Raw genomic sequence first — 23,176 nt, 5'->3', positions numbered from 1 at the left:
GCATTGGTTCTAATTCCAGAACTTTCATGTACATTCACAGAGTCACGTCCAGGACAGAGTGAACGCGGAATCTTCTCAAGAAATAAAGCTGATTTTTTGTAACTCTGGTACCAGGTCCTCGGTTTGATTCTAAAATTCCCACACATCTCTGTAATTCCTTACACACGCACCTGCGTATGTGTCTCCTGAGCTGGGGTGTACCCCAGGAAACTGGCTCACTGTTGGGTAGAAGATGAGAAACGGCTCATTACCGCGGACAACCAGTCTTAGTCATTATGGGGCAGAGCAGGGGCGGCCTGGCCCTCAGGAAGGCAGCAACGGAGTCCTGGCTTTCCTTTCTTTAATAATAAGGCTACAACCACACAATTGCTTTCACGTGTCCCTGAAGAAAGCACAGAGCTGTGGTGACCAGTTTTACCTGGAATTAATGACCCCTGACGTCAAGTAAGCCTTTAACGTCACCTGGAAACACTATTGGATCCTTAAGTCCATTCAGTGTCGCACTCTTTTGATCCAGAAGGCCGTTTCAACCCTTCTGCTCTCTCCCTCCTGCACCTCTTCGTCCACCCTCAGTCCCAGCTGATGATGTGCTCCCTAATTCACTGAGAAAATGGAAGCACCAAGGGGAAAATGGCCACCTCCCACCCTGCGGCTGCGCAGCCACATCCCGCTGCCTCTCCGGACGCCTTCTGCCCAGTTGCTGAGCCAGCCCTGCTCCTACCTCCCCCCCACCCCATGTGCTCGGCTCTACCTTTCCTAGCCTACTCAAGATGCTGCTCCTGCAACAGGTTACGCTGTCCTCTGCTAACCCTTGTTTCCTCTCTTTCCTGCGTGACTCCTCTGAGCATCACCATTGCTGTAATTTCCTAGCTTGAACAAAACAGCAACCCCAACAAAGCCAGCCCTCCTCCCATCCCCTTCTGGTGACTATCCATTTCTCTCCTCTCCTTTCCAGCAATCTGGCGGGAGAACAGTCTTCATAAGTGACTTCCCCATTGCTCAGGTCGGTGGCTGGTTCCCCTTATCTGACTCAACCATCAGCAGCATTTGGCACAGTTGCCACTAACGTACCCTTGGGATTTTCACTCCAATTCCAGGACACCCCAGACTCCTGGGTTTCTGGTCATCTCACTAATAACTTAAATGACTTTTTTTACTAGCTGCTTCTGCTCAGCTTCTATTTCCTGTTTATCCTCAAGAGTGACACATGGCTCAATGCTTAATCCTCTTCTCCCCTACACTGGTTTTCCCAGTGATTTACTTCTCATTTCTTTAAATGCCCTCTATATGCTGATTGTCCATACATTTGATCTCCAGGCTAGCCCTCCCCGCTGAACTGACGATTTACATCCAAGTAACCTGCACAGCTATGCTGTCTTGATGACAGGCATCTCCAGGTCAGTATGTTCAAGACATCCCCCCTCTTTTTTTTTTTTTTTTTAACTCAGTGCCTTGTTTCTCAATAGCCTTCCTGATGTCTGTAAAAACAACAACAAACGAATGAAACAAAAAACTCACTGTTTCTGGTTGTTTAAACCATACACCTTTTTGTGGACCTTCACTTTGTTCTTTCTTCACACCAGATCTCAATACATCACCTCATCTAGTTGGCTCTTCTTTTCAAATACTGCATCTCCAGCCACTGACCATCTACTCGCCCCTTCACTGCAGCCACCCTGACGGAAGTCATTATTTACACTTGCTCCTTTTATTACAGGGCCCACCTGCTTTCCTGCTCCCACTACCCTTCCACTCTCTACAGAGCAGTCAGAAAGCTTGATGATTACAGTTTACATCCGTACGGGTCAACCCTCTGCTCAAAACTCTGTAATAGTTTGTACTGCCACTTAGAGTAAAGGTGACAATCAATACTGGAATGGTTTTAGAAGTTCCTCCATGACCTATTTCAAATAAAGGCCTGCCCCCCTCTATCACCAACGGCCTCCTCACTTCCTCCTTTAAAAAGTGCTCCATGAAGTTCACATTATAGGCACAAGGAAGGTTTGTACTAACCAGTCAGCTGTTCTGATACCAGGTGATGTTCAAACTCAGAACATGGAACACTTATTCTGTGACTTCATATATCATGTATCTAATTACAAAAATAATTTTAATTTCAGATCAGTCTTAGTCCTAACCCAACAATCCAGATGTTGGCTTCAGAAACCTTGTTTTGGGGACATCATCTTGCTGGCTCTTGGAATTCTCTTCCCATCAGCCAGTGTAGTTTGGGAACTGATGTCTAAGGTGTTAGGGTCAAAGTGCTGCATTGTGAGGGAAACCATGTTATCCAAGTTCAGGTGGTAATAGGTTTAACCTTATCACAGGAGGTCAGTACCACTATATTCATGTCTTTATGGGTTCCAAATTCTCAGGTTATATGACTTCTTCCAGTTTTCTCCCACATACTCAGTGTAAGGCCTGTTCTTTACTCCTCAGCTGTTAAGTTTGTTTTCCTTGTACAAATTTTGAAAGTTTCCAAAGCTATGACAAAATATTGCCCTTTATCTTCCAGAGATGCTTAAAAAATTTACTTAAATTTGATGAGGGATTGTGGCTTTCATACATACACCTGGCAGTCAATTTTGCCCCGACATTTTACCAATCTTTATTGTTCCCCCACTTGATAGCCCATACTCCCCAATACTGAGTTGTGTGCCACCTCCTTTCTGGGATCCATTAATACCAACTTTGTGACAAAATATGAAGGTGTCTAAAGCACCAATAACCTACTTCTAAACAAAGTCATCCTCAGAACAAAGTTATATTCACACCCAAACCAGTCCACCTGGTTATTCTAACAGCAGATGAATGGTACAAAGGATTGGATGTTCCTAACACATCTTAACATACTTTGGGCATTTCCATTAAGGGTAGTCATCTACCTCTTTAATTAAATTACCATGTATGTCTCTTCGGACTCCTTTTTACTCAATACACATGCTACATCTTTGCTTTTAAACTTGGAAGATGACACTGAGTCCAGATACTCCGGGCTTACTCCTGGTAATGAGGATTCCTTTCCCATGGATGAAATAATGAAATTAGCTGGAAAAGTACACACATGAGGTTATGAACGTAAAGGAAAAAATGATAAATTTTCCAAAAGATAATCATTACATTGTCTTGGTCTTTCTGCTTTTGGCATATACAGAAATTGTTCAAGGGAAGCAACCGTAAACTTTCATCTGGTTGCCCCAAATTGGCTTATAAGAGGGTATTTTTAGAATGTTTTAAATAATGAACAGAACAAGATTCAATAACTTTCTAGGGGACAAAGGGGCCGAGACTCTTTGGTTAAGGATTTGTATAGATTGCTTTTGTAAGGAAAATCTAGGGGCATAATTTTCATTATAATACATTCATCCAAATAAAATTAAGTACTCATATGTCCGTCTCAAAATCAGAGCTCAAGCACACTTGTTCGCCACTTGTATTGCCAGATGTTTTTGCTTCTGACAACAAGCTTCCATTGTCTGATTCAGATGTAAGTGATTTAAGAATATCACATCTAATATCTCATCGCCCTAATGCAGATGGGGCTAAAATGATAGCACGAACTCTAAGTGTGCCCCAAAGCAAATTGTTGGTGGACAGTGTGAATTGCTCAGCAAGTTCCTCCATGCTCAGAATGCCACTGCAAGCTCACTATTGGAATTCTTTCTTGATGCATTAATAAGGGATGGATACCTCAAACATGTCTGAACTATCCCCACCCAGGCTCGGATGAAGACTTTCTTTTTTAAAATAAATGCCAGGCTTCATTCCATAACAGATTTGATGTGGCTTAGATGATGACCTCGCAGACAAAAGAAAATTCCTTGGGTGCTATTTTCTTGGCGCTAAAAGGTCACTTGCAAGAGAGAAGTCCTGTCAGGGACTGCAAAATTAAGTCAGGTAGACTCACTTCATTAAGGCCCCAGAGCCTGAATTTCAACTGGATGCCAGAGCATAGACAGTGCAGTGGACACTTCTTATGAAACAAGGAGAGTCACTAAGTAAAGAACAAAATAGTTTCCTACAACTGTTCTCTATCCTTAATATCTTCAAACAAACAAGTAAAAAGACAGTCCTCTTAGAAGGATTGTAGATATGTAGGTTGAATTCCTAGGAATTAGGATTTTTGCATTTGAAGTAGGTTCAGTCCTGAATTTTTAACAAGGGGTCAAAACAACACTCCTAAAGTGACTGAACAAGTTCTGCTTGTTTTGTTTTGTTGCTCTTATTGTTCTCAGGATTCTTAATGTTCTTCTCTCAGTCTGGTGTAATTTTTATGCAATAAAGGACTGTAGTGATGAGCCTTACTTGTAGTTTTTACACTTTCAATGGGTCAGACTTCACTATTAAATACTGTGAGTTATCCAATTTAATGCTACATATAATGACATCATGAATATCTTTTCCTAGAGGTCTATGTGCACATATCTGAATATTTGCTGAGAAGCAGAGAACTTAACATAATTTACAGTCATAGTTCTGGCATCCTTTCTTTCATTAGGTATTGTCATTAAAATAAAAATTAGCAAAATTGAAAGAAAGAAAATTCTACCCCACATTTACCATTACCCTTGTTTTCTTCAACAGTGAAATTGAACATTTAAAATATTTTTCAACTAATTTTTCTTCTGTATCTTGCTCCTTCATATATTTTGGCCATTTTTCTATTGGTTTATTTTTCTATTGAATTTTTCTTATTGAATTATAAGAATACTTTAGATACCTACAGCTTTTTTCTAGTCTGTTTACATGCTAATATATATATATAAATATATATATATTTATATATATATATATTTTTTGTAATGATTGCAATTCACAAATGTCCTAAAATTCTATGTAGTCAAATCTACCTTTTTCCCCATGAATTAGCTCAGGTTTAGGAAATAACTGTCCATCTACGAGTCAATTAAATATACACATACATTGCCCTTGAACATTTTCTGGTTTCAGTTTTTTTTTTTTGTTTCAGTTATTAAAATAACTTTTATGTGTTACTAGTTTCTAAATACTTAGATTTGTTTGTTCTCTTAAACCTATTTATCTTTTGGTAAATACTAAATGTATGCAGTGTTCTTAAATTACACAAATCCACTACTCTACTTCCTAGAACAGTGATCTGGAAACTATGAATGCCAAAATACTGAGATATTTCTTAACAATATCCTTTCTCAGAACAATGGAATTCAGAATGCCATAGCTGGGGTCTTGGAGTTGACATGTTACTACATGCTTTAAGTGACTTGTAAGTGCACTAAACATGTCAGCATGTCAGTGTGGGGGGTGGTGAGTGAGTAGTGTGGCTGGATCCAAAAAACTCCCTAGGTGAGATGAACTTTCATCTCCCTTTGACATCAAAATCCAGTGAACCACAAGATAATGCATGATTTCACGACTCTCTAAAACATGGACTGTACCTTTCTTACATTTAGGGTTTTGGTTACAGTGGTGTTGATTTAAGTTAATTTTAATATCATGTTCTCCCCCTTTATTCTTATAATATTTAGATGGTTGTTTCTGTCATAACAATAATCTAATCATACTGGCCTCCTGGAGTAATAAAAAGTTTAATATTCCTTAGACCAGAGTAACCATTATTCTGGGCGCTAATCAAGAATGTCATTGTTGAAGTGACAGTAAGTTTAAATAGGCTATAAGGCATTCCATATGCTCCCAGTCCTTTAATTAACTTGGTTTCTGTTGTCTGGGAGATGTGCATTGATTTAATTCTATGAACACATAATTAATTTGACTTTTTCAAGCATATGATGATAAAAAACTGGAAAAAAATTGATGTACTGGCTTTTCACTTCTTTCTAATCATACATTCACAACCTTGGTTCAAGACCCAATTAGCTGATGCCCAGATTACAGCCTCAGGCTGTGACCTGGCTTTTCACAATTTTTTCACAATTCACCGATACTTCCAGAATAATATCTCCATCTAATTATGTCACTGTCTGAAATCCTTTACTGATGGTTGTAGCATTCAGACTGTAGTCCCAACTCCCCACCATGACATAAAAGATTCTCCACAACTGAATACCTTCATCAACAGGCTCATTTCTTAACCTCCTCTTTAAAATGTTGAGGTTTCATACCATTTGCCTATCTCTCAATAATCCATGCTTTCTCTCATATTCAGTGTTTTGCAGATACTACTCCCATGCTTTGGAATTCCCTAGTTTGCAAACCCACAGGATTAAGCTTATTCCTCAAATTCACATCACCCTACCTGACTAAACAGGAATTAAACTTCAGGATTTATCTCTTATGTTACTTCCTCCAGGAAAACTTCTTTGGTAGCTAGGACCATACTTTCTGGTCACCTCAACAACTTGTTCACCCTTTTGTAAAGCTAATGTGCTTCCTTCAATAAATTTTAAACTCCTTTTGGCTGAGTTGATTTCTATTTATCTTAGATTTTCTGGAGAATTCAAGACCTGTCACATAATTGGTACTCAAAAAATATTTTTATTTTATTTTTATTATTTTATTTTATTATTTCAAAAAAATTTAAAAATAAATATATTATTTCATATACAAATTCATACAAATGCAATAATTATTGAGTGAATACATCAAATCTTTAAATAAGGGAAATTTCATAAACATAATATTTGCTTGAAGGTTATGATGTAATTTCTTAAAAGCTATCTATTTTTCCTTCAGTGAAAAATCAAATAATGGGAGAAGCAGGCTTTCTCTTCTGCTAATTACATAGTGGCTTGTATTTACCCAATTTTCCTGCCTTGTAATAATGAGACAACTTAAGCAAAAGTACATACCTATCTAAACAAAATGCGTATGACAGTGTTACTTAGATTGTTAATCACCAGAGAAAAGCAAAAACCATGAGATACTAATACACCTACCACCCATTAGATGAATAAAATTAAAATAAAGAAAAAAGAACAACAAAAAGAAGGAAAGAAAAAACACAAAGAAACAGGAAACCGGACAATAGCAGATGAGTATCTGGCATAATTAGAATATTCATACATTGCTCATGGTAGGCTGTATTGGTACAACCATTTCAGAAAACGTTTTTGGTCTTTAGGAAGCTGAACACATGCTTCCTCCATGATCTGACCATTCAATTTGGCATATCCCTAACTGCAGTGCCTAAAAATGTGCAAATAAGTAATGTACAAGAATGCTTGCAGCAGCTTTATAAAAAAAATCACCCTGAAAAGAAACAACATGTCTATCATCATCAAAATGTAACTGTAAATGATGGCATTTTTTTTTAAATAAAAAGAACAAACTTCTACTCTATGCAACAACATACGTGAGTTTCACAGTAATAAACTCGAAAGAGCAAACCCAGACATAAAAGAATATATGGGATATAATTTCATTCATATAAAATTGAAGAACAATACCATCAATCAGTGGTGATATAACCCAGAATAGTAGTTACCTCGGGGGACAGACTTAGGCTGAAAAGAAGCTCCTGCATTGCTGTAATCGTCCGTCTCTTGGTTTCAGTGGTTGATGAACAGGTATATACAATCATAAAGTATCACCAAATTGCATTCTTAAGGTTTTTAGACGTCGCTGCATGTATGCTAAAGTACACCAGAAACTAGTGGAAGCTAGTCAGCCCGCAGGGTGCCACTCCTCCTGTACGCCCCTGTGGCATAACCAGTGAGCCTCCCTGTCCCGTGGAAGCCAGTAATCAATTTCATGGTCCTTGGCCCAGTGCTCGCAGGGGTGCTCTGCCTCTGGAGGGGATGACACGTGAGACAATCCCTTTCTGCCATCCTGGAGGAAGTTCATAGTGACCACAGGTGGTTACCTGGAAGAAATGGGGGCTGAAGGATTTTGTGTGATCCCATGGTGAGTGAGTAGGAAAGACGATATGAAAATTAAATTTTATAGTAGACCTTTCTCTCGTCTGCTATTAGAAAGTAGAATAATACAAAGGAAAATGATCGTTTCCCTCTATTTTGCCTGCCTCCTGGATGTTCTTGTGCAAGAACAGGGCATCTGTTCAATTAGGCAGACTCTTCTATGACTCATTTCTCCGCCTTCCACCTCAGGCCACATTAGGATTGGTATTTTTCCTTTTAGTCTTTTTATTTGGTGGCATTTTTCTCCTATTAACTAATGTTTTAACAGCGAGTTATTAATTCTCATTTAAATGTCTTGAAATATTTGCTGCTTTCTTTACAACCCAATATTCTTGATATATGCACATCTCTGATGTCATAAAAGATACTAATATAATAGAATGAAGTATATAGTCATTCATTTTACAAGCGCATATTCAGAAATGTGTTAAATCGGTTTACTAAAAGACACTTCTGCTTTGAAAAAATGAAAACTAAATTGATTTGATATAATTAAGCAATAAAAGAAAAGCTCATCCTCAGCAGTTAACCCTGATGCTTATTAGCTCCTAGGAAATGCCCTGCTCTTGGGCCTTAATTACTAGGTGAAAAATGTAAAGTAATTATTATGGTGTAGAGGAAAAACTAAAAACTGTTCAACTTCCATTTTCCTGGGATGTGCTGTTCTTAACCTACTGATTTCCTACCAATCAACAGTGATAATATTATGTTATTATATCCTTCCTTGGAAATCAATGAAACTATTTTTAAAAGCATATGTACATATATGAAATATTTCTTTTTTAAAAGATTTATTTATTTTTTGGTAGGGGGAGAGGAGAAGGAGAATCTCAAGCGGACTCCGTGCTGAGCACAGAATCAGATGTGGAACCTGATCTCACTAACCTGAGATCATGATCTGAGCTGAAATTAAAAGTCTGACACTTAACTGAGCCACTCAGGTGCCCAAAATACTTCTTAAAGTCATTTTTGGATTAAAAATTGGGTGATACAAGTAGAATAATATTTTTGTCTTATTTTTCATAATTATAATATTTATAATTTCTTTCTCTTAATTTTTTTCTTAATACTCAAGGAAAATATAGAAAAATCATAGAGAATGAAAGAAAAACTACTTAAAATACACCCTGTTAATACCTTATTGAATTTTCTGCTGAGTGCACATTGGTTTAATGTACCTGGAATCAAAACTTATAAATATCTTAATCCATTTTTTTCACTTACCTTGGTATAGGGAATATTTTCTTACACCATTAAAATTATTTCCAATTTTTTTAATGACCTCTAGTCTGCACAGTAGAAGAAAGTTAATTTCTTATCAGAGAACATTTAAAACTTCCCATTTTTCCAGGCTGAAAATAGTTAAAAGCTATATGTTTCAGGTACTGTGTTAATAGTCATTTACTTTTTCGGAAGCATGTTTTGAAGTTTGTGTGTTCCCACTTTTTCTTGGTAACCATTATACAGACCAAGGATGACTATATATTATAGAGATCGCACCATCCTGGGGTTTTTAATTCGTCCTTGAAGGAGGAGATGAATTATATGCTCACACTGGTGAATCCTCAGTTGTGTATGAGATTTTAAAAAACTGGCAAAGTGTTTCCATATTATTCGGAGAAAATTCATTATTCGGAGATTATTCATTATTCGGAGAAAAATGAAACATCATGCCAGGTGCATGGGAGGGTCTTCTAGCTGTCTACAGGGTTCGGAGGGGCCACCAAATTGGGTTGAATGATCCAGGTAAGTTTTATGTCTCTGAAGGGTGTGCATGCTGGGAAGTGAGGTGTCTGGATATACACATTTCCAGGTGGGTTTAGGCACTCAATGAGCTATTTTAAGGAAACAAGCAGCTATTACGTGCCAAGTGGTTGTTTCATATTGTTACATTTATTCCTCATCCTAATCCTGAAAGTAGACATCCGTATTTCAGTTGTCAATATGAGGAAAGCAGCTCAGGGCTTTAGGTAACTTTTTGATATTCTGAAAAAAACAAGACCATGTACTTGTTGCAGTTGTTATCCACAAAAGTGAATCATTCTCTACTTGTTCTATACTGTATATAAACAAATCAATAAGAAAACTGTATATGGTGACCTGGCGCTGGATGTGGTGCATAGTGGAGATGGCTGTGAGTGACTCATGTCCCCAGTCCTTGTAAGAATGGAGCTGAACTGGTTCATTGAGTCACAATTGTGTCCTTGTCATAAACCCCGCTCTTCCCTCTTCCAGGCCCATAGCACCTGTAATGAGGCAAGGGTAGTTGGCCTATAGGGTTGATTAATGTTGAACTTCCTGTCATTTCCACCACCTTCCTGTAAATGTAGTTCTGTATTAATATCCACACGTGAATGAAGCTTTGGTGGGCCCTTACTCAATTGTGATACTACTGTTTAGTCATGGGGCCAGCCAATACGCTCCCCATCCACACTAGAGAGTATTACATGTCAAGGGGGTCATGACCCTTCACCTTGAACCACACTGGTGCACAGTGACTACAGATGATGTAGGTTTTGATGAATGTCTCCAGGTGGATACCAGCTTAGCAAGACTTCACACGCTGAAACATTCCTTTCACATAATGAAGCTAAAGATGGATTTTAAGTTCCCACCGCTAGTTATCCAAAGCTTGTCCCATGTGTTTGTTTCCTGCGAGTTGAACCTGCCTCCCTCCCAGGGCAGAGTGAAAGGGATCCTCCCATTCTTTTCTCTGAGCATCCAGAGAAGCCAGTCCTGGACCTGTGGTGGGCACTGGAGCCACACGTGGGGTTCCGCTCGAATCCCACAGCCTGTTCTTACCTGCTGTGCAGAGGCCTGAGATGAAAGCAAAGAGCACAACCTCTATGGCTGTGTGCATGGAAACAGGAACTTCCATTTCTCTACATACAACTCAAACACTTGGGTATAAGAGAGGGGGTGCCCATCAGATGTTAAGCATGTTCTGCGTCATGCCACCAAATCCTCACAGCTCCTCAGGACAGGCAGCCGTTGAACTGGGAGCCCTGGGTGGTTGTGAGTCACACAAATACCCACAATTCCATGTGGTTCACAGTAATATTTTGCCTCCACTTTACAGAACAAAGACAAAGAAATAAAGTCATAGTAAGTAAGGTTGGAACTCCATCTGCTTAGCTTCAAAGCCTGTGAATTCTACCAAAGAACATTCATAGAACAACTATGATATGCCAAGTGATTGTTTTATATTGTTAGATTTATTCCTCACCCCAATCTTGAAAAGTAGGCATCCGTATTTCAGTTGTAAACATGAGGAAGGCAGCTCAGGGCTTTAGGTAACTCTTGGATATTTTGAAAATAGAAGTTCCTGTCTTGGCTGTTCTGCTTCTCAATTTCATTATTGTGCCTGTTCTTGGTCTTTGAAGGTCAGATGTTCCCTGTTGGCATTCTGTTCCTTTTCTGCAAGGCACTTTCAAAATTGACATGATCATTTAATTGACTTGAAACTGCCATTCCTCACTCCTGTGCGCCCCAGAATAATGTCTGGGTACACAGTGAGTGTGAAATAAATATTTATTCAACCAATGGTGAGTGTGTGGGCAAATGCATGTTTAATGGTCAGGGCTGATTTCATTGCCGCAACTTGGCCCTTTGATGGAACCCTAAATTGTGCTCATGCTAGAAATGTACTTTGGAATTCTTCTGGATAAAGGTTTTGTGAGCCTTTTAATTCTAAACAGCTGTCATCTGGGGGAGGACAGTTTACAGGGAAAGGTTTTTTTTTCACAAGAGAGAATAGAGACTTTTTCCATGACAGGCAAGTTTTACAATGTGAGAGGTTGTTTCCTCCTTGCCCTTTGGACTTTCTGGCTGTAAAATGGTAACTAAACTCTGGTGATCCATTCTAGAAAAACCAAATGAATTTTAAACACTCCTTTTTAAGGTATTATTTCTGTATTCCATTCAGCTTGAAAGGAAAGTATATTTTTTAATTTTAGGCTTTATATATAAATATGTACACATGTGGACAAGCTCTGCAATTATATTGTTAAATTCCTTTTTGTTTTGTCTATTTGATTTTTCCAGACTGAGAGTGGTGTCGTAATACTGATCTTACACTTGGGTTTCCACCAGCATTTCCCTGAATCCTCCCCCAAACCAAATTTACTTTAAGTATTTCTAAGTAAAATTAAACAGAATATAAATGTTCACATGAGTTTTTTTTGAATTATATCTTTCATTGACCAAAATGATTCTGTTTTAATAATTTATTCTTTTGCACAAAACTTTTCCATAATATTGCTATCTCTGTTTTTTAGATAATGTATATTCACACTATGTATCTGTTTGCATTTGCCCATTTTTTTCATAGTTGGACTTTTTTAGCCAATTAGATTTTTCTATAGAGTGTTTTATTTAAAATGATTCCAATATTTTAACGTTGACCTTTCTTTTAGGTGTTGTTTTTCTGTTTTTAGCCTCAAATACTGATAATTTTGCTTTCAAAATTTTGCTTATTACATAGGTATTATCTCATATGTTTTTTACTCTGATAATTTGGGGGCTATAAATCATCTTTTCAAAAATCTGTAGTGCTTTGCCTTGGTCGCCATTCTTTGGCTACAAGCAACAGAAATGTTACTTGAATGAGCTTAGGTACATGGGGACTTCACTGGCCCAGGTGACCACACTGAAACAGCCATGCTGTTAGGAGGTCTCAGAGACAATGTGGGTGACACAAGGACTCTTCCCAACTAGGTCTCATCTCTGTCTCAGCGTGTTGGCTCCATCTCCCCAGCTGGCTTCTTCCATGCACCAGGAATGTCGTCACCACGTGCACACCTCCTGCTTCACTGCAGGAGGAAGGCTGTTAGCCTGTTGCTTCACTTCTCTGTTCCAATTAAAAAAAAAGAAAGAAAAAAAGCCCCGGGGATGATTTTTATTTGGCTCAGTTAGGTCATATATCCATTCCCTGAAAAGAATAACTGGGGTGGGGGGTAGGGCGTGGGGCGTGGGGAGTGTGCTCAGGAATTTTTATCCTGGTCTCTCATAACTAATTTATTGTTTTCCTATTTTATTTAACTTATTAAGTGTGCTACCATTTGCATTAGTCTTTATAACTTGACTTAGTTCCTTCTAAAAGGCTTTTATAAATCCCTATAACTCCCTTTTCAGTGATGTTTACTTCTGTGGCTTCACTTTTATTATTTACTAGTTTACTAGTTGACTGGAGTCAATGTTCTTATTAGGAAAATGATCCATTTCTGAGTCCTTTCTGGGATGATCATGGTCTGTGGTCCAACTTTTTTCTTCAAAACTGTAGCTACGGCTACGTTGTTTTCGTGTTCTTGTTATTTTCCTGTATAGGTAAACTTTTGGATTCATGCTGCTTTTCAGAAGTAGACACAAACGAGTGCTCTGGAAGGGCCTAGAAATACCATGCAATCTCTTGTCACCGTTCAGAAAGGCAACGAGGCTCCATGTATGGCAGCCAACTCTCCCACAGCCCTCCTTGTCTCTAGATTACTCATCCACATTAGGTAACAGGAATGACTGTTGCTGGACTGCAGTAACACACATACATGCTGTAACCTTCTGCATAAATGGAGCAATGTGTCAACTCTTCAGGTCTTTCCGTTTAGATTGATCTATTTCAGATTATATCAGAGAGAAAGTGTTTTCAGTTTTTACCAAACAAAAATTGCCAAAAAAAAAAAAAAAAAAACTGGCTTGGCTGCTGAGAAGTGGACATGTAGAAGATTGTGCTCACTCTGGATTTTTAAAGCAGTCTTGAGGCTATTGTACAAGCCTTGTGTTAGCCTGGGAAAAAGAAAGAATACCTTAAGAACAGAAATAGGAGTGTCAAGCTCTCCTCCTGTCTTTGCTTTTTCTCTTGTTACCTTATTTTCTTCCTTGTTCCCAACTAGACTTCCTGTTTCCCTGTAATGCTTTAGTATTGAAAGAGGTAGTAGCCACAATTGACATGCTGCCCTGAAATGAAGTATACATTTGGGATCAAAGGCTGCATTATAGGCAGCAGTAGGAGCTTTGGCTTTTACTTGGTGGGTAGTGGTAAGTCACAAGAGAGTTTTGGAAACAGGAGTGAAATGATCTGACTTGTGTTTTAAAAGGACCCATCTAGCTGCTTTCCCAAGAAGTGACAGAAGGGAAGCAAGGGCAGGAGGAAGTGGCACAATTAGATATTTCAATGTTCTGGTGGAGAAATGATGGTATTTTGGATCAGAATATGGTGATGATGGTCCAATAGCCAAGGAAGAATGGTTGAATTTTTGATGGATTTTAAAGGTAGAGAAAAAATATTTGCTGGTGTTTTGTTACAAAGTGAGTTTTCAATGTGAGCAATGTTAGAATAGACATGCTAAGATAGGAAATTCAAGTGGGGAAATAGTTTGAAGGGAGGGGGATCAAAAGGGGTGGTTATTTTTAAAATTAATTTCTTTTTTTTTTAACTTTCTAGAGGAGGGGAAGAAGGATCTGAAAAATATGTAACTATCATCAGCTGAGACTGGGCGCCATGTTTTCCATATAGGTCATTATATTTTCATGAAAAACATGAGCAAGACATTATTACTCTGAATTCACAATATGCTCAAATATAGTGGTGGTTTCTAACAAGTGATGGTGACTTAATTCCTTCCTATATCACCACACGTTGTTTGCTGCACTTCTCCTGCTACACATGTGAGTTTAAAACATCAGAGAAGCAAAAATTCTCTATAGTTCCTTCAATAAGTGAACCTTTCCATGAGATTTCTTCAAACTGATTACATTTGCATTACTGATTTAAATTGAGTGCATTTTTTTTTAAACAAAAAAGAAATAGGGCTGGCTGTAGTGTGAATGGCCCATAAGCACAAGAAGCAATCAATGGCAAAGGTCAAGGATCTTTGTGTTTGCCTGCAAGGTCAATGATGCAGTAAGACCACTAGAGCAGTGTCCAGAGTGGAGAAGTCAAATATTTATTAACATTGAAGTAAAGATGGAGCTGATTACACATTGGTCAACTGGGCTCTAGAAACCCCATTGCAATAAAATACAATCAATGCCATCCATCAGCAGAGTCTTCTATTTATTAAATTTTTCTCATGAGGTGCTCAATTTGTCTTATTGCTTTCCCTTAGCAAGTGCCAAAGCAAGGCTATTAGGAACTCATCTCTAGCTATTTATAATAGGTAACCAGAAACTCTTTTTCGTCTTTCAAAATAATTTTATAACACAAAATTAATATTCAGTGTAGTAAATCTTGAAAATTCAAAATATATGAAGAACTTTTGTTTTATTCACCCATGTTCTCATCACGATGAGATCATTTCTGTTATTTTGTTGTAGTCCTTTCTAGTCTTTTCTTTCTGTAGATTTTTAAAATTCCAAAATTGAATTCAAACTGTTTATCCCATAAGATTTTTACTTAATTTTGTAACCTCACCCTTTCCTTTAAATATTACAGATGCTTATAAATATTATCTTATATGGCTGCATATGATTCCACTGCACGAACATGCTGTTATTTTTAGTTGTTTTATTTTTAGATGACATTAATTTTTTTCCTCTTTCCTATTGTGAATAAGCTGAGCTGCAATAATTTTTCCTGAATGCTATTTACATATCATCTTATGAAGTTATTCTGCTTCAGAAAACAGAAAGAGTTCTATACATTGTCGATAAGCTGCAAACTCCACAATGTATATTTTTAACCTAAACCACCTCCCGAGTTCTAGATTCTCATGTGTAATTGCTTACCATCTCCACTTGGAATCTACTAGGGATGCCTACTGGGAATCTCAAACAATATGTTCAAGTCAGAGTATCCTATGTTCCCACCTCATACCTTCATCTCTAAGTCTTTTCCTGTCAGTAAATGGTGCCATCAATCATCTGTCTAGTTGTTTCATCCAAGATTCTCAGTGCCATATATTTTAATCAACTCAATTTATTCAGCAAACATTGAGTCACAGAATATTTTTAAGTAGAAGGAATGTTAGAATATGTTCTAATTATGTATTATAATTATGTAATCTAATTATGTGTTGTATTGAATTAGAGCTAATTCCACCCATTCCTGTACCAGCGAGAGAGGCGAGGTGTTTTGATAAAGAAGCATAACAGCATAGTCCCAGACTCAGGATCTTCACAGAAACAAAAGCTGGAAGCAAAGAATGTGAGCATTGCTCACATTTATGTGACATTCAATCCATCATTCAGTTCTTTTTCTTTTCTTTAAAATATATACCCTACTCTTCATCTCTTTTGCAACAGACAGGCCACTTCCTTGGACTTCCTCAATGGCTTCCCGTACGCTCCTACTGCCATTCTTCCTCACCCCTACAACAACAGGAACTTTTTAAACAGTGAAAGCACATTAATTCATCTTTCTGCTGAAGCTCTTCCTTTTTAAAAAGATTTTGTTTATTTATTCATGAGAGGCACACAAAGAGAGGCAGAGACACAGGCAGAGGGAGAGGCAGGCAGGCTCCCCGGACTCAATCCCGGAACTCCAGGATCATACCCTGAGCCACCCAAGCGCCCATCTGCTGAAGCTCTTCCAGTGGCTTCCTTGGCACTAAGAATAACATAAAAATAAAATAAAACCCAAAGCCCTTCTCATTGTCTACAAGATTCTCTGGGACCTCAGTCTTTCTTGGTATTATCTCACCCTCCCTCCCCCTCACTCACCAAGTTCTAGCACAGTGGCCCTCCTTTTGATTTTGGAAAAGATCCAGAGTGAAGGTCTTTGCTCTTGAGGTTCTTTATTCCATCTCTGCCTTGTCTTCTTGTTGGTGTCTAACCCAGATCCATCCAACCTTCAGTTCTAGGCAGTCTGATGAACCAAGAACCATGAACTAAGAACCAGCTGGAGTTCAAGGGGGCAGATGGGCACGCAGTTAACTCGTTTTGAATTTGAAACTCTATGTGGATTAGCCTCGGGAAGCAAGTGACAATCCTTAAGGCAGGGAACGAGCACAGCCCAGCCTGAAACAAATGCTTACAATCGTGGTCAGCAACTCACATGAGCTGGCTCAGCGGCTGGTAGCCTCTTCTAGGAGTGACATGGAGAGTCCCTGACCTCAACAACGTGAGTTAGAACATTGACAGTGTGGAGATTGATCTCAATCTGGATAGGGAAACCAGTCTTCAACAGCTGAAAGACAAAGCTGGTCACAGATGCCATGGTTTTATTTATCGCCTACCTGGAGATGCAAGTATGACAGGCCTCCCAGTTGAGGCACGTTCTTGGAGAATTGATTCAAATTCTTTTAGATTGAAATCCTATTTTGGAAACGGTAGTGCCAATTCTTGAGCGCATGGCAGTTAACAAAGTATTTCTCTAATAACTGACATAGACAAAAGCAGCTTTTTGAAAGCAAGGGAAACACCTTTCAAATCAGAAAGGTGTCATGCTAACACCATTAGTTCACCGATTGCTGCTTTTCCTGGTAAGTACTGACCTGGGATTTTATTCCTTTATCCTCACCCGTGGGGGTCCTTCTCTGAACTGAGAGGCTTCAGTGTGAGATCATAAAAGTCTTGATTTTTATCCAACTCTGGAAGGAAGATGCCTCATGGACTGAGGGAAAGACATTACTAGTTGAAGAAAATTTCTCTGATTCTCTTCTGCGAAGGGAAAAGAAATGACCCCCTTTGCACTCAGGTGAGCTTGCATGGAAACCAGTACCATGGCAACAGCAAGCTGTCCATAACCTGAGCCGACCTGGCCACAGCCCTGGACAGCCCACTCTAGGGTGGCCGGGGGGGACCCTCCACTTGGAGCCATCCTGCTTCGTCTGGGTTCTTGGGCTCTTCAAGGCCCCTGTGATCAGTCTTTCAGCAAGGATCTCCTTGGGTACCCAATGTTTGACTCTCCAGTACTATAAAATACCTAAAAGTTCTGTTTTGTATCTGCCTGTTGGGTGCCACACACATATGAGCTGCTTGGTTCTTAAGGCCTTGAGAATAATTGAGCAAATTCCTTGAGGAGAAAAAACAAATATATGATTTCATATTCAATCCTCTTAATTTTTTCCTGGAAAATTTTCCCTTTATACTCTGACTGCCTTAGTAGCTTTGATACCTAGTTTTTATCTCTTCAGCCCTGTGAATCAACCCATCTCTTAGGTAAATTTTCTCTCAACTTCAGGGTTTGTTGTTAGCACAAGGGAAAAATGATGAACCTCCTACCATGTGCTTTTATTCTCTCTGGGAATTCTTTGTCCTTATATTTTATATCCATACCCTGTCACTTAAAATTTATTTAAATTTAATATTACTAATATCAAATTTAATTGTTATATTAAGTGAAATTATTTTTATATTCTGTTTTAAAATCCTTAAACTTGGGCAGCCCGGGTGGCTCAGTGGTTTAGCGCTGCCTTCAGCCCAGGGAGTGATCCTGGAGACGGGGGATCGAGTCCCATGTCGACCTCCCTACATGGAGCCTGCTTCTCCCTCTGCCTGTGTTTCTGCCTCTCTCTCTCTCTCTCTCATGAATAAATAAATAAAATATTTTAAAAAATTCCTTATACTTTAACAAGAAAATTTAGTGCATTTATATATATTGGAATTATTAATATATTTGGATCTTTTTCTGTGCTCCATTTTTGACCCTTTTTATTGTCATTTTCTTTTATCAATATTTTTGTATTTTAAATTGAATATGTATTTTTTATTTTTGCTTTTCTCATTACATTTTGTGATATTCCTGGTTTTAATGTCATACTTTTTTCTTTTAGTGATATCCTTGAAATAATCCATGTGTACTTAACCTTCAAAAAAATCTGAAATTTATTGAGATGCCTGGGTGGCTCAGTGGTTGAGCGTCTGCCTTTGGCTCAGGGTGTGATCCTGGGGTCCTGGAATCAAGTCCCACATCGGGATCCCTGCATGGACCCTGCTTCTCCCTCTGCCTGTGTCTGCCTCTCTCTCTGTGTCTCTCATGAATAAATAAATAAAAATATTTTAAAAATCTGAAATTTATTAATATATTAATGTACATATTAGACTAGCAAATGATAGAACTTCCTCCTGACTTTTGTACTAATGTTGATTTTGTTGCTAGTATGTTAAGAATCTATTTAAAAATGCATGTATCATACATTATTATAATTAATGTTTTATTCAAAACACTTCTTTGGTCACCATTCTTTTTATATCTCAGACTTTCCCTAATGTACATCTTTTAGAAATTCCTTCAGAGAAGGTCTGTTGAAGAGTGAATACAATCAGTTTTTATTTACCTGAAAATGACTCTATTTCATCTTGATTCTTGGAAGAGATTTTGCCCTGTGCAATAACCAGATAGTCTAAGTTATGCATTGAGATCAAGCTGCCCTCAAATCTGTCTGGCTTAGAAACACAAAGGTTTGCTTTCTACTCCTGTGTCACGTCCATGTGATTCAGCAGGAGGGCTCTAACTCAGCAAAGGCACTCAGGGACCAGCCTAAAGGAGCACTCTCCACCTTTAGAATGTTGATAGTTTTGTCAAAAGTAAAGATAAATGGTGCAAGTGTACAACAGCTCCTAATGCTTCTACTCATAACTGACTGGCCCAAATGAATAGTATGTCCATACTTAAATTCATTAGGTCTGGAAGCCCAACCCTGCCATGTGTTCCAAAGGAGAGACAGCTGGAATGTTTGTTTGTTTTTTTTTTTTTCCAGAATCATCTCAATGACAGTCTTTGCATTTCCCATATCTCTTCAGCTTCTCTTGCATTCAGCCATTTTTTAATTTTTTGGATTTAGAGTTCATAGTTTTTATTTTTTGTTTTTTATTGTGCCAAAATGTTAGTTCATATCTTGGGGTGTTTTGTCTCTTCAGCAACAGAAGACTTATTTGGTAGATAACCTAGAGTTTGTTTACCTTAATCAAAAGCTTGTGTCATTGGGACTCCTAAGTGGCTCAGCAGTTGAGCATCTGCCTTTGGCTCAGGGCGTGATTCCAGAGTTCCGGGATCAAGTCCCACATCAGGCTCCCTGCATGGAGCCTGCTTCTCCCTCTGCCTTTGTCTCTTTCTCTCTCTGTATCTCATGAATGAATAAATAAATATATTTTTAAAAAAGCTTGTGTCGTGAAAATATTGTAGGGTTAGGCTGTGGTCCATTATTGGAAAGGGGAAGGGTGGGCTTATACTATGATTTTACTTAACAATAATGTATTAATGTTGATTTGAGTCTTAACCACTCGCTTGCACTTGTTCATAAAGACCATGAAGCTAAAGACTCATGCTTCCCGGATAAGTTTCATTGAATGATTCAATCACCACCATCTAAAGTTGGGCCAATTTTCATTCCTTATGTACTGGTGATACTTTTAACATGCCAATCATCATACTCTGATTCATCAACACAGATTCTTTGGTTTCACCAAGCAGCATGCTTTTAAAAAATATTATCAATCTAATTTGATTAAAATAAAGTACCATGTTCCAACCTATTTTTATTTCTGAGTCTGAACTCGCTCTGGTGTTATCTATAGCTTCCCTGTAACATAAATAACATAAATCCATCATCAGATTTAATGACAATGTGCACATAGAACAATTTTATTTGCACGAAAGATAACCCTTTAATTTGAAAAACATTAGGATCTTACAAGTTTTATATATATTCACTCATACCTTCTTCATGAGTTGTTCCTTTATTGAATTTTAGTCTTTTATTATTGTATATGACTTATCATTAAGGTATGTTTCCCTCTAAAGCCTTGACATTTGTGCTAGAATACTTATAATTTCAATGAAAATAACTGAATGAGTAATTATGAACTTTCTATTTCAATCTCCCTTCACTACAATTTAGGAAAGACCTCTCTCTGGCAGTTGTGGAATAAAAGAAAATATATTGAGCTAGAACTCAAAAGAGCAGAATGATTGTAAAGCTCTGTTTGTGGTATCCTCAAAGGTCACCGAGGATGTAGCTCATAAAATGATACAACGAGTGGAGCTTATGCCCTCAAATTTTCAACTAGAAGTCTTTTATTGATTTCACACACAATTTAGTGATTCAGCCTCAGAAATAATTATCAATTTTTTACATCTATTTGAAATATTTTTTCTTTAATTTATTCATCCCTTTAATAGTTGATTCTATAAAACAAAAACCATTATCAATAAATTGGGTTGACTGAGCAGTCTCAGGATGCTGGAATTTGTTAAATAACACCTATCATAGAGCTATAGCTTAAAGAAAAAGTAGCTATAGTTTTAAGTGGTAATCAACGTTAAGTGTCAGGATGGAGCTCCATTTACTCTCAGAGAGCAAACATACTGGAAATAGGACAAATTTTAGACACTGAGTATTGTCCTGCATCTCCATCTACCACAGCAATGCACCGTCATGGTTTATGATGTGGTTTATGGAGTGCTGGTGTCGGCCTTGGTTTCCACGAGTTTGCACACACTCCTCTTCCTTCCTGTTCTTAGTAAGACTTGAGTGATATTATCCATCAGAAACCCACTTTTAAGGAGGCCCTTAGCATCCTAGTCACCTCATGGTGATACGCTCACCAGGGACTCCATATACATGCCTTCCACTAAAGACTCTTGTCCTTGCTCCTGGCTTGGGTTCTCAATTGTTTTTCTCACTGTTTCTCCTGAAGGTCTCAGCCTGATGCTTACACAGTGGCTCTTCCATAATATACAAGGCAGACCTTTGTGACCTTATCCTATCCTCTTCAATGTCATTTTTTAGATCATGTTTTTATTGAGCCATACATAGTGACCTGTGTTCTAGTTTATTAAAGCAATAGGTCAGATGTTTGCCGTAATAATGTCTGTCTAAGTGACTGGCCGTAAAAACTCCAGCACCACATTAATCTGAAGACCACTCCCAGTGAAGATGACTAACTTTACCATTCTCACCCCCTTTCCCCATATATTACAGGACAGCCTGCTTAAAGTTCTCGGATGCACTTTCTTGGGAGTGCAGTAAGATTTCTTCCTTTTCTTAGCTTCATCACAAGGTTTCAGCAGAAGATGAGGGGTGGACTTCTTTTGAATGCTGGAGTCAGATCAAGTACCCCATCTTCCAGTTGCTTGCCAGCACAGATTACCCTTTGCTGATCCTGATCCTGGATCTTGGCCTTTACATTTTTTATTGTATCCGATGTTTCAACCTCAAGAATAATGGTCTTCCCCTAAGGGTTTTTAGGAAAGTTTGTAACTTGGCCCTGGCTCCAGTGCAGATGGTGGGTTGGAAAAATTCCTCCTTGATTTTTAAGATCGTAAAGCAAAATTCAGTTTCAATGAGTGAATTCCATTAAAAAAAGGTAAAATAAATAACTTGGGGAGGTTATTTGCAACCCTAAAAGGTTTGAGGCATGCAGATTCCATTGATGCAATAACATGTACCAGGAATTCCAGCCAAATGTCTGGCTTGAGCATGAGTCCAACACTTCCCATAAAAGGAGAAGTCCCATTCTCCTTTTATTTCTCCTTTCTGTGACAATCTATAATAGAGGTTCGAACTGGTGTCATGGTGTTAGACAAACAAAATTCTAATGTTGCTGAAGATTGGTCTGTGACTTGGGCAAATGATTTACCCGTGGCATGCTTGATTTTGCATTTCTATGATGGACAATAATAACAGCATTATTGTGAGAGTTAAATGTGATAAAGCATGTTTAACATAGTAGTTGGCAAAATGTAAATCTGTGATGATTATTAATTATTGATTTAAAATATTTCCCTCAAAGTCTCCCCAAACCTGTGTCATTCTCCATTTTTTTTAAGCACGTCATTCTCCATTAAACATAGTCCTGCCATAAGTAACAAAGCCTTATTTAGAAGGTAAACATGGTTCTCCATATTTAAATGGAGCCCCACAACGTCATCACCTGATTGTTGTGAAGACATTTAGAAAAATTGATGCTTAAAGAGAAGTTCCCTGTACGTATCTTCTCCACAGTTAAAGTCGAATGCATGTTTGTGAGGGATATTGTTCTTGAACACTTAGTTTTAAATTTTCTCTAGTTTGTACCATCCATAATAAAAGCTCTCGGTTGTTGAATGTTAAAAGAAAAACTGTAGGAAGTTTTATAAACTTCAAATTTCCAATTTCATTAAATGTGTTTGGCATATTGAAGAGGTGGATAATTTACTGTAGAATATTAAAATGTTAAACGTAATGACCTGCACAAAAAGTTGGCTGAATCGTTGGAACAGTAGTTAATTAATTCTGGGTACACTGTCAACTCCACAGAAGGCTTCAGATAGTTAAAGTAACAGAAGTTAGTTTGCTATGATGGTTAAGGTTCTTCTGCATATCAGAGGAATTAAGGCTGATTAGATTAGCATTTGCAAGGGTTATTCAAATTTGATACTTTTATCTAAATCAACATAATAAAGCTAG

The sequence above is a fragment of the Canis lupus genome, chromosome 12 (assembly GCF_048164855.1).
Source record: "Canis lupus baileyi chromosome 12, mCanLup2.hap1, whole genome shotgun sequence".
In the NCBI taxonomy this organism is placed as follows: domain Eukaryota; kingdom Metazoa; phylum Chordata; class Mammalia; order Carnivora; family Canidae; genus Canis; species Canis lupus.
Note: the sequence above shows the minus strand (reverse complement) of the source record.